Here is an 18,150-nt window from a genome sequence, read left to right on the forward strand (position 1 = left end):
TATTTAACCATAAATATACTCTGGGACGTTGATGATTTTAGTTTTTACTTTTTATGATATGTGAACTATAATTGTAATATTATAAAATAAAATAAAAACAAAATATCTGAAAGGACATGTATAACTTGATAAAATTAGTATGTTTTTACGAAGGTACAGAAAATTTTCTAGAATTTTTTTTTCTTATACCATGTGCATTTGCATATCTTCCTCTTGCCAGTGATGTGCGTTTTTTTCTAATTGGCCGACCTTAAAGTTTGCCCGGTCTTGGGTTATTGTTAAATTATATTCAACATGCCCTGTAACGGTTCAGACTTAATGGGTCAGTTATTGCTTATCAGATTTATTACGGCATTATAAAAAAAAAAGAAGGAAAGATGAAAAGAAGAATAAAGAGCAGGGAAAAATAAATTCAGTTGAGATATAAAAAAGAACTAACTACTTCGTTTTTTTTTCACGATATCTTAAAATAAACTGGAATGTTTCCAGCCTTGTTGACAATGAAGCTTTGGATATTTTCAGGCTCAGAATTCCGTAAGAGAGGAGGCGCTTATCTCACTGAGTATAGCAGACAGAAGCTCTTAAATCATATACCTGTATCCACGAGACTACATCCTTTTACCTATGGATTTAATTTTTACATCGTTCTGCCAGAATCTTCTTGAAACTGTTAATATGGACATAACAACAATGCTGTGAATGACAGACGACTTAAAAAGAAAAATTTTTGTCAGCAAAAACAAAAAATCATTGAGTGGATTCTAAGCAGAATCTTCATAGGAATGTTATTATGCGACGAATACAGTACGTAAGCTTAGCTCACTACGACATGTTTTGGGAAGATAAAATAAAGGACGAATGCATAGCAAAAACTTTGCGTTATTTTTTTTTTTGAGAGCAAGATCTCTGGTATTTTGCCATCTCGCTTACATTCCATATTTTCCATTTCAGTACTTATCTTATTCTTTGTACACTCGGCAAGAAAAGTAAAGATACAGTTTTCTTTAGATTTCGTTCATCGAATTTTTATTTTTTTCTTACAGAAAACACATAATTTCGGTAAATTTACTCTAGAATATGAAAATACAATGCAAATTATATCATATATGTTAAATCTGCAAAACAAAAACGTTCAGATACTTAAAAACACCAAGCATGTCCGAAGTAATCAGAATTTCTCAGATGACTTCGTTCATAGAGATCTAAAAGATAGTGTGTGAATATCTCGGTGTAGTACTCTTTATCAGAACGGCAATATTTACTCGTTTTCCGTTATGGACAGGCTTATTATTGCATCATCATACGAGGTAGTGATAATTTCTTTAATTTTCACACATTCATATTTGTATGTCACGGTGTTAAAAGTCAGCTGGAATTAATGGCAGTAAATGTTGCGACAGCTACGGTAAGTTCACCAAATCTATTTAAATCTGCAAGAGCGTTCTCTATGATGTGTGGAGCACTTCAGCGGGAAAACACAAGTAACTGGATGTTTCTTGACGTTGCCCGTTCTCTCTGCGTTGCCATAGTTTCTCTCTCTCTCTCTCTCTCTCTCTCTCTCTCTCTCTCTCTCTCTCTCTCTCTCTCTCTCTCTCTCTCTCTCTCTCTCTCCATCGCTAAAACATACTATACAAATATAGTATCAACTGTGGAACATCACTATATTGTGATCGAAAATAATGATTAAAAAGCCACAATAATATAATTGATAAATTGAAGTTGGCTGAAGAGGACCGTTGCGCAAACGGTCGAAAGCTCCCTCGTTTTTATCCCCTTTCTTGTATATTTTTATGTCTTAAAATATACAATTTATCAATTATATTATTGTGGCTTTTTAATCATTAAATATAGTATCGCTGAATCTCTAAAAAAAAAAAAATAATGAAATAAGTAGCTCTACATATAGGCCTAGGCTTACACAACAACAACTCTCTCTCTCTCTCTCTCTCTCTCTCTCTCTCTCTCTCTCTCTCTCTCTCCATCGCTAAAACATACTATACAAATATAGTATCGCTCAATCTCTAAAAAAAAAAATAATGAAATGAGTAGCTCTACATATAGGCCTAGGCTTACACAACAGCAACTCTCTCTCTCTCTCTCTCTCTCTCATCGTAACATTGCATTCGTTCCTTTATTGTTCCCCACGTTGCTCAAATTTAACTCTTGATTTCACTATGGAAGATCGCGTTTCCGATTATGCAAGCATTCCGTTCATTGTGGTGTCATAAATTCATTTGTATAAGGTTAATTGGTGGGTTACGTCGAAAAATGTTTATTTTGCTCAGAACTGTCGCTGCAAATTACAACTTGAACGAATACTGTAAAGCTTACTACTTCATTTAAGTATCAATGATGTCAGAATCGTAGAATATGATTGAAAGTTATAGGAGGTCAAGCAAAAACCAACACACTAAGACAGAAGCTCCTCCCCTTTCTAAAGTTGCCAGATGTCGCATTATTGAGCAATATACTGCATGTCCGAAGATTTAAAAAAACTGTATCTTCACTTTCCTTGCTGAGTGTACATTAAAGTCACAACTACCTAAGCTATCAACTGTTTATGTTTTTAAATTACACCATCTTTCTTGGGGAGAGATTACAAAGTTGTAATTACTAATACTTTACGTCACTAGTTCAGAGTAATAGACTTTTTCGTTCAGGGAGCCTACGTTTTTATTCGCATCATCAGTGACACTTTCTCTCTCTCTCTCTCTCTCTCTCTCTCTCTCTCTCTCTCTTATACACACATACACACACACATACTCGCGTGGATTTTTTTTTTATAATTTTTTTCGGGTGCTGTTCCGAAACTACTTTATAAGTTCCAGGAAATAGTTCCTCCGTCAAAGAATCCCACAACTTTTTTCCTCTACAGATCCCCAATTATTGGCATCTTCACGCTTTCCTTCTGCCCTACCGCCAATCTTTTCAATTATCTTTTATCACAATCATCTACTGTCTTCTAGCAATAGAATGGTAGATTCCATCTGAGTGACAGGGAAGTGATTTCATTACATCCCTTAACACGTATGCTTTTAATTTGTTATGAGGCAACTGTTGTATAAATGCTTTGGATAATTCGTTCCATCCTTCGTCCTACTGTAGCCTGGAAAGTCTAAGTGTCCTTTCAAAAACTACAGCTTAGAAAGACTGTAGAACTATTCGAAATAATTACGAGAGAGAGAGAGAGAGAGAGAGAGAGAGAGAGAGAGAGAGAGAGAGAGAGAGAGATATTCTTAAATCTCTCTCCTCTCTCTAAATAAGCTGACCGCCCCACTCCTTCCCCCTCCCCGTGTGACCACGAGCCCCAGCAGCCATCTCCAAATGCAGAAGAACGTACGCATCGCTGAGCTAACACGGTATTGCCATAAGCAAAGAAAACATAGAGATAAGCACAAATCTGACACAGTTAAGGCACGGCAGGAGGGAGAGGGGACGTTTGTAAATGCAACAAAATTAGGGAAGAGCATGTTTATATTACATTTCAAATATCAGAAGTCTGAAGGAGAATGATGCTCAAGTTCATGAAAGTGATTACATTACCACTTTATTCTTGAAAATATTAATTGTTTTTGTGTTACTGCATCAGAATGTGCTTTGTAGGTTCCTATATCCCAAGTGATTCACAAATGCTTTCGTATGAGCCAGACACTGAGAACTGAATACCAGTTTAGGATAAAAGATGTATGTTATTTTCTATGTTTGCTATGGAAATACATCCCCAGTGGGCTGTCATAACTTTTATAAAATTTCAGAGGAGAAAATGAAAAGAGACGATGGAGGAAACAATGGCCCCACACGAAATATAAGTTGAGATAGGGGGGCCACATAGAAAAATATTGTTCTTTAAGAGTCATATATTTAAGTTGCACTGTTTTACATTATGTAATTATTTCATTGATTAAGGGTATATAATTAAGAGAGTGCCTGAGTGGACGAGTACACGTGCTTAGGTCAACATTGATATCTTGGACATTCAGGAATTTTTCATATGTAGGGAATTATACTCATGAGAAAGAGCTTATCTTGGTCGTTAAGTAAAAGTGTCATTGCTTAAAATTTTGCATTAACGCTCATTTATATGGGAGAAAAATCCGTTTCTGTACCAGATATTCTTTTACATGTGCTTGCGATCAGTTCATAAAGTTTTGGCTTAGGTTTTCCTCTTTGTTCTTAATGTAAGAGCATCACAGTTTTATGTTGCATGATTTTTTTTATTAGAGATAGCCTGTAGGTATTTAAACCTATTTTTAAGGGAGTACATTCCCATGATTGTCCATTTTAAGATTTTACTTATTCTTATATTAGTGTAGTGTCTCCTACCTTTTTTTTACATTTCAAATTTAATAAACAAGCTGTAAAGTGCTAACGTTGCAAAGCCCCTTTTAACCATCACCTCTGACGTGCAGAGATTTCATATAAATATTAAAATTACTCCCTCTCATTGCAAAATGGCATAAAGTGACGGAGTCAAAAGGGATCTGAAAGTCAATCTCTGAGGACATCCTCTAGAATTCACTTCCGAAGGGGAAAGATACATGAATAAAACCGGTGTATTCTGTTTTGGAAGCCATTCGGGAGCCAATACCAGGCAAAGACAATGTTCTCTGAAAATTAAAGGTCTATGCTGTTTCAGGAGTCAGGGGAAAGGTAGATGTTTGAACACCTGTGATGTGAACCTAGGATTTATATACAAGAGACAACCTCTGTCCAGACATTGCTCCACATATGAACTTGGCCTGTGGCAGCTCTAGCACCACACCATACTGATACATCATATCAAATTATGAATATATACATACACACACACACACATATATATATATATATATATATATATATATATATATATATATATATATATATATATATATATATATATATATATATATATATATATATATATATATAGTGTGTATATATATATATATATATATATATATATATATATATATATATATATATATATATATATATATATATATATATATATATATATGTGTGTGTGTGTGTGTGTGTGTGTGTGTGTGTGTGTGTGTGTGTGTGTGTGTGTGTGTGTGTGTGTGTGTGTGTGTGTAGACGTGTAAAATTATCATATAACGCTCTTTGGGGCAATAGATTTCACAGTTATAGCCACAGAGTTTGTTTAACCTAACTTACTGGCAGGCTGCGAGAAAAGACATTATGGATAGATTAAACTACACTCAGTGTCTCTGTTTCCTTCGTACGTCTTGCGCTATAAAATCTTTCTTAAATATTATGATATTTTAACTCATCAGTAACTCACAGATTTATATATTAATAACAAACAAAAGAGTAAGACAGAGAGAGAGAGAGAGAGAGAGAGAGAGAGAGAGAGAGAGAGAGAGAGAGAGAGAGAGAGAAACGAAGCTAAATTAAGTGCTATTTGATTGGAACACGAGACAGGGCTTAGAGCTATTTATGGGAACCTAAATGAGAACGCGCAATTTTCGAGTTAATGGGTTGCAGGCGAGTCATTATTGCAGTGCTCTACATGTCATGCACTGTGGTCTGGAAAGGTAAGACAGAATCCGAACAATTAACGAAAAAGAAATATTACGAAAGGACGAAAGAAAGTTTGACGATACTAGAAAATAAAGAGAGGTGTAAATTAATGAGAAGTTAAGCTTTGAACAGTAAAAGAAAGACACAAAGATAATAAAATACAAGGTAGTAAGAAATCAATATAAATGCGAGAATAGGATATCTCATTTTATTTATTTTATTCATAATCTAAATATTGAAAGTTTTTCATGACGCTCATTCCACGGGGCAATACTGATGATGCTGGGAAAATGTCGTGATTTTTCGTGATCAATAAAATCCGGCTTACTGAAAATGAAAGTAGGTTGCTTATTTCCTTCATTTGTGCAATAAAAAAAAAGCTGAGTTTGGTAAGGAAGAAGATATGGGGAATATAACCCGTAACGACACAAAAACAAATTGAACTGAATGTCAAAATAAAAGGACTGAAAATGTGTTTTCTACTTTAAAGAAAAACCAGGAAGTAACATGATCTCCCCCCACTCAAAAAACCTAGGTTTAACTGATCTTGTTCATTAATTAATATAGCTGAAAGTTTGTATAGAACAGAGCAAGGGTGAAAGATTCACTGAGAATAGAAAGCAAAATTTGTCGCAATAGGCATAACATTTAAGACTCAACATACGTTTTGGTCATTCCAGAAAACTAATTCGGAGAAATAAGCATTAACAAACAAAACAAAAAAAATGCTGGGTTTATGAGCTGTTCTCACTATATGAAGAACATATGCGTCTTAAATATAAAAGAAAAAAAAAGAAAAGAAAATAATTCACAAACCTCTACTCATTTCCCCTGAACCTCATCTGAAAAAGGAGTCTCTTCTGGTAAACCCTTCCCAAAGTTGTGTTCGTTGACAGAAGAAACAATGTTTTATATAGTAAATCCTGTTACAGGTCTCTGGAAATATGAAAACATTATATACAAAAGAAATCAGCTACCAGATGATATGACTCCTAAGGAAAACGGAATATAAATCAAATCAGAAAATAAAATATAGAATTAATTAAGTCTATTGAATCGGCCACTTTTCTTCACGAGCCTTGCTGAATTGGCTCGAAAGAGAACACCAGAGTCTTTCTTGCTATTACGAATGAAGTCAATCGATTCCCTTTGTTTAGCACCATGACAACGGATACTCGAATGAGGGAAGCTCTGAGGCCTTGAGTGCAACATAAAGTCATGATGAAAATGATATGAACATGCAAATTCATTCACCCAAATTCACACCTCTTATACGGAGAAGACTCATACAATGTCTGTATAAGGGAACCAGGAAGATCTGTTGATCAGCGATTGAGGGAACATAGATATGCAATAAGAAGGGGAGATGTGAATAATGCTTTATTCATGCACATTTCATCAACCACCCATAGTGCTGATTGGCAAAATAGTAAATTGTTATTTAAAACAAACAACGCACAGAAAATTGAGATAGTAGAGGTTGCCCTCATTAGGGCAGTACCTAATTTGAACCTAAATGATGGTAACCAAAAGTTTGACAGTTTGTTGTCCTACTATGTAATTCAGGCAGCCAACCTTAACAATATTGTCAGGTCGTTGAATATTTAACAAAATCTGTTAATAGCGGCAGTTCGGTAATGACCGAAGGTGGCTATTTATATTTGTTTCTTAACATTTGTAACCTTCCCTTTTTTATTTCATTATTCCGTAATCACCTGAAGAGGAGCCCAGCTGGTCCTGAAACTGCAGTGAATTTGAACGATTTTAATATATTTCCTAAATGCAATGGGATTTTATTTATTTATAAAAATAGCTAATATTCGGGTATATTTCAAAGTGTAGATTTTCGTGTACAGTTTCTCACAGGAATAAACCCATACAGAATAGTACTCTCGCCCCTAAATCCCGAGAGATTTAACAGCAAAGCAAGAGCTGAAAATGGAGATTAAAACCCGCATAACTAATTATTTTTTAGCAATATTTGTTCCTTTCATTTAACGCAGAGGAAACGAGGAATATACAAAAAAACAATGCCGTCTTTACAAAAACACTAATATTTTTATCCAAAGGCTGTGGAGAAGCAGTGATTTTAGGAATGGTGTATCTGTCATTATATATATATATATATATATATATATATATATATATATATATATATATATATATATATATATATATATATATATATATATATATATATATGTCACAACGACTGCTTAATTTATACATTGAATTGTACTTTCTGGGAGGGACTATCAGTACATGATTTGATCAGGGCGAGAATAAATGGGATAGCTTTCATTTTCCGTGGAAAGATTCGATCCACTCATGTGAGGCTCCAGCGAGGATGCACAGACATTCTCTCTACTGTCCTGAAAATGAGTGACTTATCCCACAACTCTTCTCTTACATTAATTCACCGCTTCTAGATCTTCTCCTCATTCTAAGATAACCTTAAAGGATTCTGGTAGATCTTTTCGATTACCATTACATCTCGGCATAATATGTGGCGAATATATATATATATATATATATATATATATATATATATATATATATATATATATATATATATATATATACTACTGTATATATATAGTGTACATATATCTATATCTATATATTGTATATATATATATATATATATATATATATCTATATATATATATATATAATTTGAGTGTATATTAACCGAAACATGTAGTTATTCGTCTTTCGCTTAAACAGCAGCTACTCTAAAAAAAAAGGTAGACTAGTGTAATCAACGTACAACAAGCTTTTTAAAATAATTTATGGTCATTTGCAATTCTTATATACATATATATATGTGTGTATATATATATATGTATATATATGTATATATATGTATATATACATATATATGTATATATATATATATATATATATGTATATATATATATATAAATTTATATATGTATAATTTGAGTGTGTATTAACCGCGACATATAGTTATTCGTCATTCGCTTAAACAGCAGCTACTCTAAAAAAAAAAAGAGTAGACTAGTGTAATCAACGTACAACAAGCTTTTTAAAATAATTTATGGTCATTTGCAATTCTCGAGCAAACACTAATCCCCGAACTGACTAAAATGATATTTACGTTCTATGAAGGCTATTAAGTCTTTAAACAACCAAAGCAATGGAGTCTGTATCAACTAACAATATTATTCAGCTATTAATTGCACGTTGTGGCTGAGAGCTACGAAGAATACTTGTTTTCAAGGCAGCAGTTAATTGCTCCCCATTGTGTGGTCAACGGATGTAAAGTTATTTATCAAAAAGCTTTTATTGTGCTTGCTATTAGTTATTTTGCAAAATTGCGTGCACTACCTTTGCTTGATCCGCAATAAATGACAAAATGGGAAATCGAAGTCAACTTCTGGAAACGTTGCCGGACTAAATCAGGTGCAGCAAAGACTATCAATGTTAGGAGAGGAAGAAAACTGTTGAAAAATGCGGGGACTAGTCGAGATTATCCTGAAAGCAGAGACGCATGATTCGGGAATGATCAGAAGTTGCGGTAAATACCAGCGTGGGATCCTGGAACTTGTCAGACCGATTTTTAGACTGAAATCGAGATTCGAGCGTGAGAACAGAGTAGAGGTATCGTTGCAGACTCAGGCTGTGACCTTTGTCAGAAAGGGATTCTTCTCTCATTGGTTACTGTTCCAAAACATCTTCGTCAGCTTCAAAGAGTGGCCCATAGGTGAAGAACAGATCAAAAGAATAACCCGTGGAGTACAAGTTTACATGGTCCAGTTTGGGTCATTGCAAATAACGTTACGATTTGCTAAAATACAGCATCCAAAAGTCTAACTATAAACTTTTTCGAGTGGCATATTTTCTGTTTTTTTAACAATGTCAAAGTTGCATAATAAGAGATAAAAAAAACCATATGATATTTTTGTTAACGAATGTCTAAGAAAATGTCGTGCACACTCTCATATATATATATATATATATATATATATATATATATATATATATATATATATATATATATATATATATATACATATACATATATACTGGCTGAGCTGTTATAAGAAAAAGACAAATCTAAACGTACATCACCATGTAAATTGGACAGAGCTGCTACTTGAATAATCGTGATATGATAGAGGGAAACGCCATTATAACAGAGAAGATATTATTAACGTCGCAGATTTATACATTTGGCTTCATCCCTCACATTGCGCCAACAAGCAATGCTTTTTGTAATGCATATTAGCTTGTTTGACTATTTATTATGCATTGCTGCCGAGAGAGTCAGCCAAACGCGGATGATTTTAAAGCAGCAAACCTGCTTCCTTGTGTAACGAACTAATACGTTGTTCATTTATTGTCAAGCAATTATTGGTTATTTCTCTCAGTGCCTTGTTTTTCGACAGGCACTCAACATTCCATTATTTTATATCATCTCACTTACCTCAGCATATGATAAGTAGAACCAATGAAGTTTTGATGACATTGCATCTTTCATCTGTTATCAGCTAATTACATCTAAATTTATCATAAGATTTTATAAAAAAAAAAAACACTACTTCAATTCAGTGTTCCAGAATTAAAATACTACGACTTACCAAAAATATTTATGCTTTTGAGGTGATTTTGTTTAAATACGAGATAATTAATCGCAGACACTGATCTGAATGTAAATGACTGGAAATAGTTTAAACTTTTACAAAGGACTGATCATTCTGGTCGATTCTAGGTCATGCTCCAACAACAAACTCAAATGTTTCGGCTCTTTCTGGTCTAGAACCTGTTAACTGATGAGAAGGGACCTCATTCACGTACCTTTTTATCAGCTGCTGACTATGAAGAGCTGCATTACTTTTCATCGTTACAGGTTATTAGATGGCACTACCTATTCCAATTTGTCTGGTCATTTCCTCGGTAGTTACTTCTCTTGACTAAAGCGGAAATTACGCCATGATTTGCTGACTTAACATTTTTATCGCGATCATGTGACAGTATTTATATATGACTAGCGGGATGGGGCGCGCTGGGCTGCGCGGGGCAGGAGGGCGGTTGAATGACTTCATGTTTAAACCCGGCTCCCGTCGTCAGTTCGGTCCTTCGTCGCACCGCAATTGATTTTCAAAACAAAACCCATAATTCAAGCCACACAATGGCGCACTGAAAATAACGGGGCAGACAAACAAGAAAGATCCACTCAGTTTTCATTATTATAGAAGATTCCATATATATATATATATATATATATATATATATATATATATATATATATATATATATATATATATATATATATATATATATATGTATATATATATATATATATATATATATATATATATATATATATATATATATATATATATATATATATATATATATATATATATATATATATATATATATATATATATATATATATATATATATATATATATATATATATATATATATATATATATATATATATATATATATATATATATATATATATATATATATATATATATATATATATATATATATATATATATATATATATATATATTGCTACGTGGGTCGTTCGGCTGATGAATTTAAATATTAATTACTGTGATTTATATTGCCTTGCTTTATCTAAGACCCAAGTAATCCTGTCAGTTAAGGCTGAAAGTTACCAAAAAATAGACAGGATAATCAACATAATTAGATCAGGTCGCCAGTTGAGACTAGAGTTACTGAATATAGGGATTTATTCTGAACACATGAACTAAATCAACAACATCACTCAAACAACTAGCTTCAGCAAAGTAAAATAAAAGTGTTAACTGATTTCTTACGGGAGCTAACAACAGTTCCGACTTCGAGCCACTTTGGACACAAGATATTTCAACATAAAGGGGTGAATAATGCAACTGCTCGGAGCCTCTTGTGACGCTTCTATGAGGCAATTTACTGCAAGCACGTGAATGGAGGTTCTTGGTATCAAGGATGCTAATTCTTCTTCAAGCAAGAGGGTGGCCAGGTCCAAGGAGTGCACAGTTCTGGAAGATAACACTAGTATGACAGAAACTCTCACTTGTCATTAATTAACTGCAAGGGATGAATCTTAGATCAAGAATATTACTTTAACACCATGGAGGATAACTTATGTAATTCCACTAGGCAACAATAATTGTACTTAATATATTTGATTTCATAAATGGGATATGGTTTTGCTAGAATTTGCTTAGTCAGTGACTGTTGAAGAGAGAGAAACTTGAAACATGAAAATGAGAGTTTAAGGTGAAGGGTAAGAGAACTGGGAATAACTGTCACATTCAGACTTACTACTGGAATAGATAATGCAGTTATCACGTGCATCAAAAGCCCCGGGGTCCATTGAAATGGTAATTTCCCCGGCTGTTCGACAGAGGGAAGTAGGACAAAGCGGGCTATGAGAGACACCCGATAAACTTCTTGCCTGTCTGAGGGTTGCTTTAAGATTCTCCCGAAGCTGGGTCAGGGGCTTGGGTGTTTGTTTCAAACTCCTACCCCAAACCGCCTTGACGTGGGAGCAGGTAGCATCTGAAAAATGACAAAAAACTCGCCAGTACAGAGGTCATAGAAAAGTGAGTTTAAGGTACAGCCTATCTAAGGTTGGTCCTAGCAAAGCTTATCCTGTCTGATAGCCCTCTAAACTAAAACTCCTACTCCTTTTGACGGTTGGGATTTATTCGAAACAACTCATGCTCGCTGGCCTCTTCCTACATGGTATTCCCCCTTACTTTAAGAAAGATAAATCTTTTGACATTCAATTAAAGCAAGGAAGAGACGTCGAACTGCGAATATAATATTTATATAATATATATATATATATATATATATATATATATATATATATATATATATATATATATATATATATATATATATATATATATAAATAAATATTATATACTGTTTGACCTCTCTGCTTTGATCTAGTAGAAGTATAACCAAAAAAAAAGGAAAAACAAAGTAAGGGAGGCACCAAAAAGCTTCCTCTGTGTACAGCAGTGATGGAGGGAAGCAGAGAGATAGTTGTTGTGTTCCAAAACCGCCTTCAGAGGATTATAAGTTTAGTTTAGGGACCTATCCCACAGGGAAGGTTTCACTAGAGCCACCTTTAGTTATGGTATCCCTTAAGCTCCCTTTTCCCTAAAAACTTCGTACTGGCGAATTTTGTTATCTTCCAGGCTACCCGCCCGCTACAAAGGGGGGGGGGCGGGGGAATTGTTTACAAGCAACGACCCACGCTTTTGACCCCAGGTCAGCCAGTCCAGCAGTCATGAGCAATGAGAGTACAAGTGGTATCTCTCTCGCTCCCTTCTTCCTTTGTCCTCTAACTTTAGTGGAACCGACAAGGATTGATTCAACAGACCCCAGGCATCAGATATAACTGCGCACAATTGCTCTACAGTAAGGTAAGCCTGAAGATGACAATTACTAACCGTTCTCCTGTTATATCTACCACATAATTTCTGTTTCAAGACTCTCTCTTATCAGTCACTGACTAAAGAATCCTAGTGAAACCATATCCCATTTATGAAGTCGACTATGTGAAGTACAATTAGTGTTGTCTAGTGAGAGTGTATAAAATCCTCCATGGTGTTAACATAATATTCTCGATTTAAGATATACCCCTTGCAGTAATTAAGGATAAGTGGGAGGATACGTCTATGTAAGAGTCAGGCACGCCTTGGAATCTGGTCATACCCTTGTCTGGAGGAGGAATAGCCATAATATATTAGAGAACTGATTATAAATGCGTCTCCAGAGCGACTCAGCTCTTGCGTCATACTCTAATGTAGGAGAAATATTGTGTGTCCGAAGGGGGACGAAGCTGGAGCTGTTATTGGTTCACGTAGATTTCCTTACTTTCATTAATTTTCTTTGTTTGACTAGATGGTTGATCAACGTGGTTTATTTAATTCAATTGTTTCAGAATAAATCTAAATGTTCAGTAACATAACCTAGTTTCAACTGGCAACCGAATCTAATTAAGTTAATTATCTGCCTTTTTGGGTAACTTTTAGCCTTAACTGATGGGATTACGTGGGTCTTAGGTAAAGCAAGGCTATATATATCACAGCAATTGATAATTATACTCATCTGCCGAATGACCCACGTAACAATATATATAGATATATGTATATATATGTATATATATATATATATATATATATATATATATATATATATATATATATATATATATATATATATATATATATATATATATATATATATATTTATTTATTTATTTATATACTGGATTGAATTTGTAATACCAAAATTCCTACTCACAGCTCGTGTTATTTCACACAGCTAATGGAACTAAGTCTTTTGAGAGGTATCACCTGTGTCAAAAAACCTTTTATGCGATGTAGGTTCCCTTTTCTTCTTTTTCACCCTTTTTAGTACCTTTTCAAAGTGAGATTATTGTCATTTGTTGACTTGTGGAAAGTATTACCTCTATTCTCAAGGTTTTGTGATATATTTGTGGGCGCTAATGTGTGTGTGTGTGTGTGTGTGTGCGCGCGAGTGTGTATGAGAGAGAGAGAGAGAGAGAGAGAGAGAGAGAGAAAGAGAGAGAGAGTGTGTGTGTGTGCGTGTATGTATGAGAGAGAGAGAGAGAGAGAGAGAGAGGTGCACAAATTTTAAAAGGAGAACTAGATAATATATTTTTCTGCTGAGACTGTATCGTGTTTTCCTCTATGACATGATAGAAATAATTAAATACGATAAAAAAGTAGCAATGGGCTTGAAAGATATTGTGGGAAGTCAGAAGGCTTCCAACTAACTGAAAATGGTGAAAGGATTAGAAATTTCATAATGAAAATGTTTTAATATCTAACCGCTTTAGACGAAATCATAGAACAGCATTGAAAGTTAATGAAAAGCAAAGCCGTTTCCAATGATATTAGAGGGGAAAAGATAAAAGAAAATATATCAAAACATAAGAAAGTCTTTGTAAAATCTCTTTTTTTATTTTACATATATTACCAAGAACTATTCACATCAGAGGTGCCTCACACTGAGGGACCTGGGGCAACCCGAACGAACTGTAAGGTCTGTAAGGTAAGGTAAGGACATAAATTCGCGTCTCAGAGTAGGGTGAAATAAAATTAAAAACAATAAAGAAAAAATCTGTCAGCAGGTCAATTACTTGCTTAAAAATCCCAGCCCGAGAAGAACCCTAAAAGAGTTCAGAGGTCTGGTTAAACAAATCATTTATAACTAACTATAAGAAAAAAAGAAAGATTCTTAAATAAAATGTCGTATAAGCCTAATATGAAGCACAGTAAGACTTCAAAGTGATCAAAATCGGCGTACGTACTAAAATATAAGAAAATATGTACGGAAATATTCGGTGGACTGTTGATTATTATTGATATTCAAGATCTCCCAATGGTTAGAAGCGAACAAAGAGGAAATTCACTTACGGATAATTGTCTCGATACAAAACCATAGTATCAAATGTCCAATTAATACTGTACATGATTTCAGGTTTTAGATAATGGGAGCCTCTGCTCTTCCATCGTTCTCTGTGAGATATTAGGCGTATATGGGGTACATTAGAACTGACAGGAAATTGATTTATTGATTTACTTAGGAGAGTTAAGGGAACAGCATTTTGCATGAATATTTATGTTTCATGTCTATCTCTCCTTTATGCCATTCCATATGTCTATTACAGTATGAAGGATTCTTTTATTAATAAATAACAGTGAGATGAGAGCATTAATCTTCATGTTTATATATATATATATATATATATATATATATATATATATATATATATATATATATATATATATATATATATATATCTCATACATTTATAAACTGCTATTATCTTGTAAGTTACTTATTTACATTACAGCAAAAATGCAAATTCTGTAAATGTTTCAAAGGGGTGTAAGTGTTCACTTGTTTTCCATCTTACCTGAGTGACTAGGGTAGTATTTTCCTGCCCACACATGACGTCACAAGAAGAAAGCTAGTTCTTAGACTAATCCCTGTCCGCTTTCTTTTTACCTTGCCTGTGAGAAATATTTGGGTTATGAAATAATAATTATTTTTAGTCTTATGTATACACAGAAGGAAATAAGCAAAAGCTATAAGTGGTTTGAAATAAAGTTGTTTTATCCCTGACTTGACGTTCACCAGTTTCAATGCTGTTTCCGTTTCGAAATGTTTCATACAGCTTCGTCTTTAATGGTCTGTTAACGCTGTCTTTCTTTAGAATCACATTCAGTGTGTAACTGGTAATCTTATCATAGAAAATAGCTTTATCCTCTTAGGGCATTTTCGAGGAATTATTTACTTAATGGTGAATGAAATGTTTGGAAAGCATTATCAGAATTTTTCCCCCGATACTACAAAGAAACCATTTCGTTGATCACATAAGTGGAAGATGGTAGCGGGAACTGGAAAAAGTGCGTAATGAAAGAGCGTAGACAGACGGAGATTTGTGATGCGTTACATATACTCTTGGTCGTTTGCAGAAAAAATGTCGCATTTGTCAAAGACGTAGATCTTCTTACCAGACAGAGGAGGCAACCTGGTCTTGATGGACTTTACTATGACTGACGCATTGCCTTTTGATGACCAAACAATGTAGTCAAGAAGCTGGCTCATGTCGACAATGGCGACCTCTGGTGGCATTGTGTGTCTTGTCTACACAGTTTCCTCGCCAGAGGTGCTTTGCTACCTTTCCGACAGCAGCCATACTCATCAGTGAGTGAGGGCAGTATAGGGCACAACTCGCACAGGAAAATGGATGCTAGCCTCATGTGCCGCTGTTGTTGTCAGACAGTCAACAGCCTGAGGAAGATACTTTCTGGGTCAAAGATTATCTTGTCTCCAGTTTCACCTCTTTCTCAGTTTGTTTAACGGTCTTTATGGGGATAGAGATGGTTGCAAGGAATCCTGATGGTCCGGAATTCTGGATTTCTGCAGATATGTTAGTGCCCATTTCAACTGATCCATTAATATTTATCTAAGCACAAGAGGACACATTTTACCAGAGGTGACGTAAAAGTGTAGTGACTTACCATCCAATGGATGATACAGTTTAGAGAGTTCAAGCAAGATTTGATGTTGGACATCTGCACTTCTCTCATTTTTTTCCCGCCTCCTAGTGCTGTGTTTATTGCATGTGTCTTGCTTTAGCTTGGCCCTTGCTTCCTTTAATATTTTGGATTTGTGGAAATCTGGCTAAAAGTCATGCATTTGGGCATTTTCAGCCATTCGGCGATTAAGAACGGGGAAAGATGGACTTAGAGAGGTTGGACAGCAAAGTGGAAGAAAGGAAGTGGGAGTGGAGGTAAAGTAAAAGGCTAAAAATTGGGTGCAACTAGGGGCAGAAGAGACACTGCAAACAACATTTAGTAGTGCCTATAGTGCACATTAGGTGCATTGTTAGCAATAGCCCTCTACAGGGCTTTGCGTTCCTTGGCGGGGGCGGGGGTTGGAGATCAAGGCATTTAAATAAATGCTGCATGGTACCAGAGGTGTAGTTAGTGACAGGATAAGAATAAATACTTTCTGTAACCCTTCCTGAAGGTAGGGCCATTCCCTTGAGACCACTCTTTCCCATTAACATGTTTTTTTTTTTTTTTTCTTTATTTGCAAATGAAATTAAACCGAGATTTTGACTCCAAATCCACAAAGTTGGCTCTAGTTATCGATTTCTTAGGCCAAACATTTCTGAAGTATTTTATCACAGGCGATATAACTTAGCTGGCTAAAATGTTATAGGTCACCGCTGACGAAAGTTGCCAGTTTGGATTTATATAAATTACAAGATTTACCCAAGACCACCATAGTAAGAAACCACCAAAAATCAGCACGATTCTCACAACAACAAGGTCATGAATCTAAATTAGCAACTAGACTACTTATTATCAATATGAAAGTGAGGCTTTGTTAACTTTCACGAAGAGAAACTATTTACATATTCTTTCGTGTGTCTCAGGAGTGACAAACACGTCTTCATCCATAATTTGTAGGAAGTGACAACGAAAAAATGCAATAGTGTGCTACATTCGTAATTGTTTGGGAATATTACACATGAAGTGTCACCACCAGGGATGATAATCATAGGAAATATGAAAATAAATGCGATAAAAAGCCAGAGTGCAGTTGAAGGTTAAAGCACAAAATCCTGGACTCCTTATTATTATGTGAGAATTTCTAGCGACATCGTATCTTTTTTAAATGATCTTATATTTTAGGAATGAGCTTTAGGGAGATGCAGATGAACAGACGCACAGATTTATTACTTTTGTGGAGTGAAGAACTGTGCATTTGCAAATTGAGCATTCCACGAAGGGAACAATACAAAGATCAATATATAACAAGACAGGGTAAAAAACCTAAAAATCTCCATAGTGTATATAAAATGTCGTCTTTCTCTTCAGATATCTCCATATTGTATATAAGATGTCGTCTTTCCCTGCAGATTCATTAGTTACACATATCTCTTTCTCCGAGACGTGAAAAATCCTATCTGATGTTACACGTGTCTCAGTCGCCAAAGCCGAGAGTATGATCTAATTTCTTAAACCAATTGTGTTTGCATTATTATATTCCGCATGGTAATGTAATACAACA

Source organism: Macrobrachium rosenbergii, chromosome 11 (assembly GCF_040412425.1).
Source record: "Macrobrachium rosenbergii isolate ZJJX-2024 chromosome 11, ASM4041242v1, whole genome shotgun sequence".
NCBI classification, from domain to species: domain Eukaryota; kingdom Metazoa; phylum Arthropoda; class Malacostraca; order Decapoda; family Palaemonidae; genus Macrobrachium; species Macrobrachium rosenbergii.